This window comes from Notolepis coatsorum (genome assembly GCF_963971535.1).
Source record: "Notolepis coatsorum genome assembly, chromosome: 2".
NCBI lineage: Eukaryota > Metazoa > Chordata > Actinopteri > Aulopiformes > Paralepididae > Notolepis > Notolepis coatsorum.
The window spans coordinates 69,758,318-69,767,689 of NC_140166.1; positions in this window are offsets into that span (position 1 = coordinate 69,758,318).

The following is a 9,372-nucleotide window of genomic DNA, read 5'->3' on the forward strand; positions in this document are numbered from 1 at the left end:
TCCCCTGCTGTATTCTCCTAAAATCCACGATCAGCTCCTTGGTTTTACCAATGTTCAGGAGTAGGCTGTTGTCCCAGCGTGCCAGTTCATCAACCTCCCGGTAGGCCTTCTCGTCGTCGTCCGAGATCAGCCCCACCACCCGCGTGTCATCAGCAAACTTCACTATGGACTTGGAGCTGAACCTGGCCACACATACATTGAGTTTAGGAGGTTCATCAGTAATGATTAGGGGCTTTGTGTAGGTCGGACATCTTGCAACAAGAGAAAATGTCACAAAGCGACTACTGATATAACCAATCACTCCATCCAAAGTCCTTGTCTATTGGGGATCATCCCTATGTTCCCCGGGTCCTATGTTCCCTGATTGATTGATTAATTGATTGAACATTTTATAAATTTTTATTATTTGATTAATTATTAATGTCCGCCTTGTTTCGAACTTGTTAAGCTTAGGCCCTCTTTCGAAGTTGGTTAAGGTTATAGTTTGGAATCAGGGATGGTGGTCTAAAATGTTCAATCAATCAATCAATCGGGGAACATAGGACCCGGGGAACATAGACATGCTCCTGTCTATTGTGCGTTATTTTAAAATAACGCATCTATTGTACATAAATTAAGCACATCATACTATACATGTTTCCAGAGTTCCATATTTCCTGAGTGTTGGTACCTTACTTTTGCTTTAGATGACTCGTGAATTTTTAATGGCAATGAAGAACTCTGCCTTCAGTATTTCATATTGCCCGTTGCCTATAATGATTCTATAATTTAGTTCAGGCGATTCAGAATACCTCAATCGAATGATGGGATTTGGAGGTGGGGGGGGAGTGTGTGATTCAGGGGACTGGATCCAGGCTACTAGGCTAGTGTTCAAGTGCAATCCCTGTGGTTCCCAAGACATATTTCAAATCATTCTCACATTACCATGATGTGTGATTTCTGTGAGCTTTTCCTGTCCAATTTTACTATGGCAGCCATAGACCTGTTCGCTGTTTACAAACCTGCCGTTTTCGAGCCAATCAGCAATACCAACTGAGTCACGTGACTAAGTTGCCCCCTACCTGCGTGAGCTGCTGGCTAAAAAACAACGGGGCCCTATGAAGAAACTATAGCACTCTCCTGACTAAAAGTTGTTTAAAACTAAAACGGCTGGATGTTATTTAGCCAAATCAGCATGGCTGTGAGTGTGAGATATATAGCTTTGGCATGACTTGATTGTTTAGATGGCTAGCATGGCTAACAAATGCATATGTTGTTCTGACCAGGAACAACAATCCTTTTACCCCCTTGATGCGCGCACACCCCAGTCTGACATGGACAGCGAACAGGTCTATTGGAGTAATGGGGGATGGGAATGTGGTGAAGTTGCACCTCTGATTTAACTCTGTATGTAGTCTGTGAAGTTCCCCTTGGCGTGTGCCTGGTGTTATTGATATTGACATTGACGTGGAAAAAGAAACGTGAAAACAGTCCTATACTACGGAAGCCGAGAACGGCCATGTCCCTTTGTTTATTATTTTATTACAGTTTTCTTGTGATCTTGTGATTGCTCAATATAACAACGTTTATTTTCTCGTGATAATGGATTGATTTATTAAATTATCTCGATATAACATAATTATCCAGAACCATGTGCAGAACTCTGAAATGATTGCGAGCTGGTTCATGTGATCACGCCGTCCTGATTTCAGCTTTCAAGAGCTACCACTGGCTGTACTGAACAACTTACTGAAATAAATTAATCCGTTATCACGAGAAAACGGGCTTTGTTATATCGAGATAATGAAATAATAAGTCGTTATCGCGAGAAAACGTCAATATAATAATTAATAATACATAAAGACGTGGCCGTTCTCTGCTACACAACACATGATAATAATTATAATTTGATTTGTAGAGACGCTTTATAATTGTGGAACAATTCTCAAAACTACAGTGTAAAATAACTAAGCAAGACTAAAAACGAGTAAAGGAGTAAAAAGAACATCGAGTGTGAAGGGCTAAAACTACACTGCTCAAAAAAATAAAGGGAACACTTAAACAGCACATCCTAGATCTTGATGAATGAAATATTCCAGTTGAAAATCTTTATTCATTATCAAAAATAAATCAAAATCAACCCATGGAGGTCTGGATTCAGAATCATACTCAAACATTTTAATAAAAGTGGAAAAATCCCATCACAGGCTGATCCAACTTCTGTGGAAATTCCTCAAGACAATTCAAAATGAGGCTCAGTAGTGTGTGTGGCCTCCACGTGCCTGTATGCACTCCCTACAACGTCTGGGCATGCTCCTGATGAGGTTCCTGATGTTCTCCTGAGGGATCTCCTCCCAGACCTGGATCAGGGCATCAGTCAACTCTCTGGTCTGTGGTGCGACGTGGCGTCGGTGGATGGAGCGAGACATAATGTCCCAGAGGTGCTCGATTGGATTCAGGTCTGGGGAACGGGGCAGGCCAGTCCATAGCATCAATGCCTTCGTCATGCAGGAACTGCTGACACACTTCAGCCACATGAGGCCGAGCGTTGTCATGCATGAGAAGGAACCCAGGGCCCACTGCACCAGCATATGGTCTGACAATGGGTCTGAGGATCTCATCCCGGTACCTAATGGCAGTCATGGTACCTCTGGCTAGCACATGGAGGTCTGTGCGGCCCTCCAGGGATATGCCTCCCCAGACCATCACTGACCCACCGCCAAACGGGTCATGCTGGAGGATGTTGCAGGCAGCAGAATGTTCTCCACGGCGTCTCCAGACTCTGTCACGTCTGTCACATGTGCTCAGTGTGAACCTGCTCTCATCCGTGAAGAGCACAGGGTTGCAATGGCGAATCTGCCAATCCTGGTGTTCTCTGGCAAATGCCAATCGGGCTGCACAGTGTTGGGCTGTGAGCACAGGCCCCACTTGTGGACATCGGGCCCTCATACCAACCTCATGGAGTCCGCTTCTCACAGTTTGAGCAGAAACATGCACATTAGTGGCCTGCTGGAGGTGGTTTTGTATAGCTCTGGCAGTGCCCCTCCTGTTCCTCCTTGCTCAAAGGACCAGATAGCGGTCCTGCTGCTGGGTTGTTGTCCTCCTACGGCCCCCTCCACGTCTCCTGGTGTACTGGCCTGTCTCCTGGTATCTCCTCCATGCTCTTGACACTGTGCTGTTTGCAGTCAACATTGTCGAAACGGATTGTTTTTTAATCGCTTCATTTCCGTTGTATAGCATTTTGAAAAGCCCTAGTTTTCAAGGAAAATATAAAGATTCCGTGATAATTGGCATTTACTGGAATATTCTGGCATACACAAAAACGTTGTCATTTTTCGACCTATTTATGAATCGTTTTCAAATAAACGCTAGATTATCGATAGTATATGTGTACTTATGCACGCTATAGAAGCGGGCTGAAATATCGATTCTCTCATTTCCTGATCGCACACACACACACGCATAGGGCAAACGCTGATATCTCTGTGAAAATAGCTCTGATTATCCTAAGACTGGTAAAATAAATTCCTTACCTCAGATCAGATGTTATCCAAAAAGATTATTCCAATTCCTGATCGCCATTCCAAATATCGATCGCGTTTATTGATTCAGCATTGGGTACTGTAAATACATAATCCTACGTGTTTTCCGGGCCGGCGATCACAATGGATTCTTCAGTTGGCTTGACGGAAAAGTAAAATGAGGAAACTGGACCCCCCCCCCCATCAGTCTAAACTAAAGGGGTGCAGTTACACAGGGAGAGACGATAGGGGGCGGTATCTTCCCAATTGAGCTCAGAGAGAGTCTGCAACACTAACCTGAGGCTCGATTGATGAAATATGAATTCAAATCGCCAATAAAAAAAAATACGACAAACAAACGCTATATAGCGTTGGCGGCAATGTTCCCTCTAATTTTTTTTCGGTCTGAGCAAACACTCAAACCTCCTGAGCAGACATCAGCAACTACTGAGCAACATACGTCACCTTCCGATTAACCGGTTGGTTGATAAGCGGCGGTTTGTAAAAAATTATTTACCTTAATGTCCAACATAAAAATCTACACATTTTGCTGATACACAGAAATAATACAAAAAGGCATATATTCCTTAATAAAATATTTATTTGACCATTGACGATACAGAGCAACGTCCTCCCTCCCTCTTCTCTCTCTCCCTCCCTCTCTCCCTCTAAACCTCTCACCTTCCCCTCTGTTTCATTCCTCCTTTCTGTTATTCAGATACACATCATTAAAAAAAAGTCACTTGTTTCCAGACTCCTCTGGTCTGGTCTTAGCTCTTACTTAGTCCTTTCTGTTAGTCTGTGTGCACACTGCACATCAGAACACCTGCACATCAGAACACTGCACATCAGAACACTGCACATCAGAACACCTGCACATCAGAACACCTGCACATCAGAACACCTGCACATCAGAACACTGCACATCAGAACACCTGCACATCAGAACACTGCACATCAGAACACCTGCACATCAGAACACCTGCACATCAGAACACCTGCACATCAGAACACTGCACATCAGAACACCTGCACATCAGAACACTGCACATCAGAACACTGCACATCAGAACACATGCACATCAGAACACTGCACATCAGAACACCTGCACATCAGAACACTGCACATCAGAACACTGCACATCAGAACACTGCACATCAGAACACATGCACATCAGAACACTGCACATCAGAACACTGCACATCAGAACACCTGCACATCAGAACACCTGCACATCAGAACACCTGCACATCAGAACACTGCACATCAGAACACTGCACATAAGAACACCTGCACATCAGAACACTGCACATCAGAACACTGCACATCAGAACACTGCACATCAGAACACTGCACATCAGAACACTGCACATAAGAACACCTGCACATCAGAACACTGCACATCAGAACACTGCACATAAGAACACCTGCACATCAGAACACTGCACATCAGAACACTGCACATCAGAACACTGCACATAAGAACACCTGCACATCAGAACACTGCACATCAGAACACTGCACATCAGAACACTGCACATCAGAAAAGAGTCACTTGTTTACTCCTCTGTTCCTCAAGAAATTATAAATAAAATAATCCAAAGGCAGCTCTTCTCCTCTGGTCTGGTCTTAGCTCTTACTTAGTCCTTTCTGTTAGTCTGTGTGCACACTGCACATCAGAACACTGCACATCAGAAAAGAGTCACTTGTTTACTCGTCTTTCCTAGCATTACTGAGGCACCATCAGAGGTCAGCATCACCATTCTCTGCATGTCTAATTCATGTTTGGAATAAAACTGCGTGATGGCCTCAACAATAGCTGGAGCAGTGCATGACGTTAACTGAATGATGCCACCAAACTCAGTTTTGTAGTTGACATCATTTTCCTCCCTGTATTTTATATACAGAACTAGCATTTTGTGCACTGTGATGTCTGTGCTCTCATCTACTATCAAAGTATGAAACGGGGCATTTCGAATATTGCACATAGTCTCATTCTGTACAATTGCATTGATTGACTTCACAAACTCAAAGGTAGTTCTTGCTCCGCCAGTGTTCTGGGATACTCCCATATTTTGCCACATGATCATGGATCTGTTGAACAGACAGCATCGATGCGTTAATTTGTATGCCGAGTAGTACATTGTCAATGAGTACTTTCACTTGCTGGCTGTCAGATCTGTTATTTTTCAACTGCTTATTCCTGTCGTCGCGTCTCGCCCGTCCGCGTGTATATTTTCTCTAACGCTTTCACTTCCGCGTCGGCTGCTGCAGATTCAGAAAGGGCCAAACGTTTAGGCAAATCACAGACGCTGATACTAAAACATCTCTCTGTGGTGCCACGCAATAGGTTGGATCGTATCCAAGAGCTAGCCAACCCAGAACATGTGAATTACGTGCATCCAAACAAACATATATATTTTTTTACACAAACGTTTCTGTGCGCAACCGATTTCAGATGTACGTGGGAGCATTTGGCCATGTGCGCGCGCGCGCACCTTAGGGGGAACATTGGTTGGCGGCACTCAACGGTCGGCATGAACTAACGACAAAACGCGTTGCTGGCACTCAAAGTGTTAAAGATTTGCCTATTATTTGCTAAAATGTATTATGTATGGATATAGCATCTTACTACATTGCATATACATTTTATTAGTATTTTAGTTCATGTCATCTCTCTGCCTTGCTGTTTCAGATTGTGTCATTCTTTTGACTTGATGAGTGATATTTAATCATCCTGATGTTATGGTCCTGGTCCGTGCTTTGGCGATGCTGTTGTGTTGAATCGCTTGCTGATGGTAGTGTCATGTTTAAAGACAAGGTTGTTGTCAGAATCCCTAAAAAGTTGTCTATGTGTGCTTTGGTGTGGCCTTCAGTGGCGTTGAGCTCTATAATAGCAGTTAATTGAATTCATCACAAAGTGTAAAAGAAATCATCAGAATGCAATAAATAAGGTGTTTTTTGACACTTAAAAACTTCTGCTTTCACCCCCACGCCTACCGCCAGGCCAGAAAAAAATTATTTCTCCACCAACATTTTACATATAAAAACGCCACTGAAAATAAGGAGGGCTAAAACTAGTAAAAGAGTAGAAAGAACATAAAATGTGTGGAGCTAAAACTAGATAAAAAATCAACAAAAGGCTGTTGTGTTTTGAGGCCCCTTTTAAAAGCATCCACGGTCTGTGGTGCTCTCAGGTGGCCAGGGAGAGCATTCCACAGACTGGGAGCGGAGGAGCAGAGAGCCTGATCTCCCATAGTGCGGAGATTGGTCCTCGTGCGCTGGAGGAGGTTTGGCTGGCCGGAGCGGAGATGAGAACATGCTCCCTGTTCAGAAACAGGGAAGGATAATATAACTTAAGAGGGAGAGGGAATCTTAAACAACCAATGGTAAACACTATGCTGAAAAGCATGTGCATATCCGTTTGTGGAGTGAAGTTGTGGAATAACTTACCTGAAAACATCAAAATGAGTAAACATATTGCACAATTTAAAAAGCAGCAAAATACACATTAGAGAAATATAGAAATGAGTAATGCTGATAAATGAAAACGAAACAATGTTATATTGTGTTATGTAGCGTTTTGTATTTACTGCTGTCAAGCGACTACGTTTTTTTTCTTTTTGTACTATAGTAAAATTTATATTATATAATGTATTATACTAAATTATGTTATATCAAGTAAAATTAATGGAGGAAAAAATGTAAATGTAAGGGGGTAGGGATCAATAAGCTTAGCTTCCCTCTACTTCTTTTTTGAACATGTCAACTAACTACATTGCTCTTGACTTTTTGTTTATAATTTCTTTTTCATTCTGATTATTCTGTTTGACAAAGCTTGATATTATGATTTATTTAGAGGAATGTAAAGAATACATGTTCAAAAATAAACTTTTCATTCATTCATTCAACATGAACATCCCATAATGAACTATATATAATTGCTAATATATTGTCCTTACAGTCATGTTGGAAGGCTTCACTGTAAGGATCGCTAGGACGGTCACAGGGCCCGTGGCCCGTCATGTCTCGCTCTCGTGCCCTCGTCAATTAAAGAACTAATGTAACATGACGGCAGGGAACGGTGCACTGTGTTTGAGGGAGACGGAGAGAGGAGAGATAAGGGGGGGGGGGGGGGGGGCTGTTTTGACAATGTTTGTAATTAACAAAGAGTCATTGAACGGATGCTGAGTTGGACGCTAATGATGATATGCGTCTTTGTGCCGGTCGATGGTCTTTGAAGTCGAGCCAATCACAGTTGATTTGATCTGCCATAGTCCTGTGTGAAGGCTGTCTTATATAATTGGTGAGTTGAATTAGGACTATTTTCTGCAGATGGAAAATGAATGGGATCGTATACAGTTAAGTCCTGGGATGCATTTGGTTCAAAATAATATATATATATATATATATTTATTGATCTGCATGAATCGCATGGTGATTTTTCTTTATTGTGTAAGAATGTTACCTTTCAAAGGAGACCAGACTCATGCATGTGCTATAACTATAAGTATAAACTATAATAAATCGCAAATTACTTTTTTTCAAGAATTTTTTTCTTCCAATGGTCAACTGTTCTGGAATGTACTTGAAAGTACTGCGTTTTACTTTTACCTTGAAAGTGCTTGAGTTTACAAAAGGTCCTTTGCGCTATATATATTATATTATTCCAACCAACCTGTAGGAGTTGCTGTCCACAACGTCCAATCCCCACCCACCGGCTTTCCCACCCTCTAACACTTGCCAATTGTGTTAGACGGCCGGCCAAGCCGGTAGCAACGCCGAGAGCTGGGCTCGATACCAGCATATCCTGCGTTAGTGGCGAGCGCCTTGCCCACTGCGCCACTCAGCCGCCCTTGTATAATGTATATTCATTGATTCACTCATATACCAAAATTAATTTGAATTGAAAAATGTTGCTTTTCGCATCAAATATTGATATGCGATTAAAATGTGATTAATTTCGATTAATTAACTATAAAGTCTCGAATTAATTAGATTAAAATGTTTAATCAAGTCCCACCACTAATTCGAGTCGATTCCTGTAACGTTTGGGGGTCGCTCTCCTCAGGGAGCAAACCTCTAGCGTTACCTGGTGGGTAATTGCCCTATACCTGTCCTAATTACACTAGGAAGATTTTCAACTGGGATGTGACTGTAAACGGTGCACGATGGGCAAGTGAGATAGAAGAGACACCCTCAGCGAAATTGGAGCATCTGACCTTTTCCAGAATGTAAATACTGTAAACATCTCCTTGGTTAATGACGCCTTGTCTAACATACATCAGATTAAATGGTCACAGGAAATACTACATAAACCAAAACTAAGAACATTTGGTATGATAGAAGGTTGTTATAGAAATGAAAAATATGTCTGTGCTCCATTATCTAAAAGACAAAGGTCATTGTGTGCCCAGCTCCGCTGTGGGATTTAGCCCCTCTGCACCTCGAGACCGGACGTTACTGGGGGGGGGGGGGGGGGGGGGGGTCACAGAAGAGGAGCGGATCTGTATTTACTGTGGTATCGATATTGAGAATGAGTTTAATTTGATGTTTTATTGTCCCACTATACTATGAGTTGCGTAAAAAAAAAGTATTTGACAGGTGTAAAAACCTTGAGTTAATGTGGTTTAGTGATGCAGATAGACTAACATGGATTTTTGATCACAGGGTTTTAGAGAAAGCTTGGCATAAACACACGGAAATGTGATGTATTTTCTTTTGGCCTCTGATGGTGTAGCTTAGAAACTACGGGAAGTGATTGTTATGTTCAATTGTTGTTTTTGGTGTCTTATAATAATCCCGTAAGGGATGAGGTCGTCGGACACGACACAAAAATAAAATGTCATTCATTCTTTCATACACTCATTG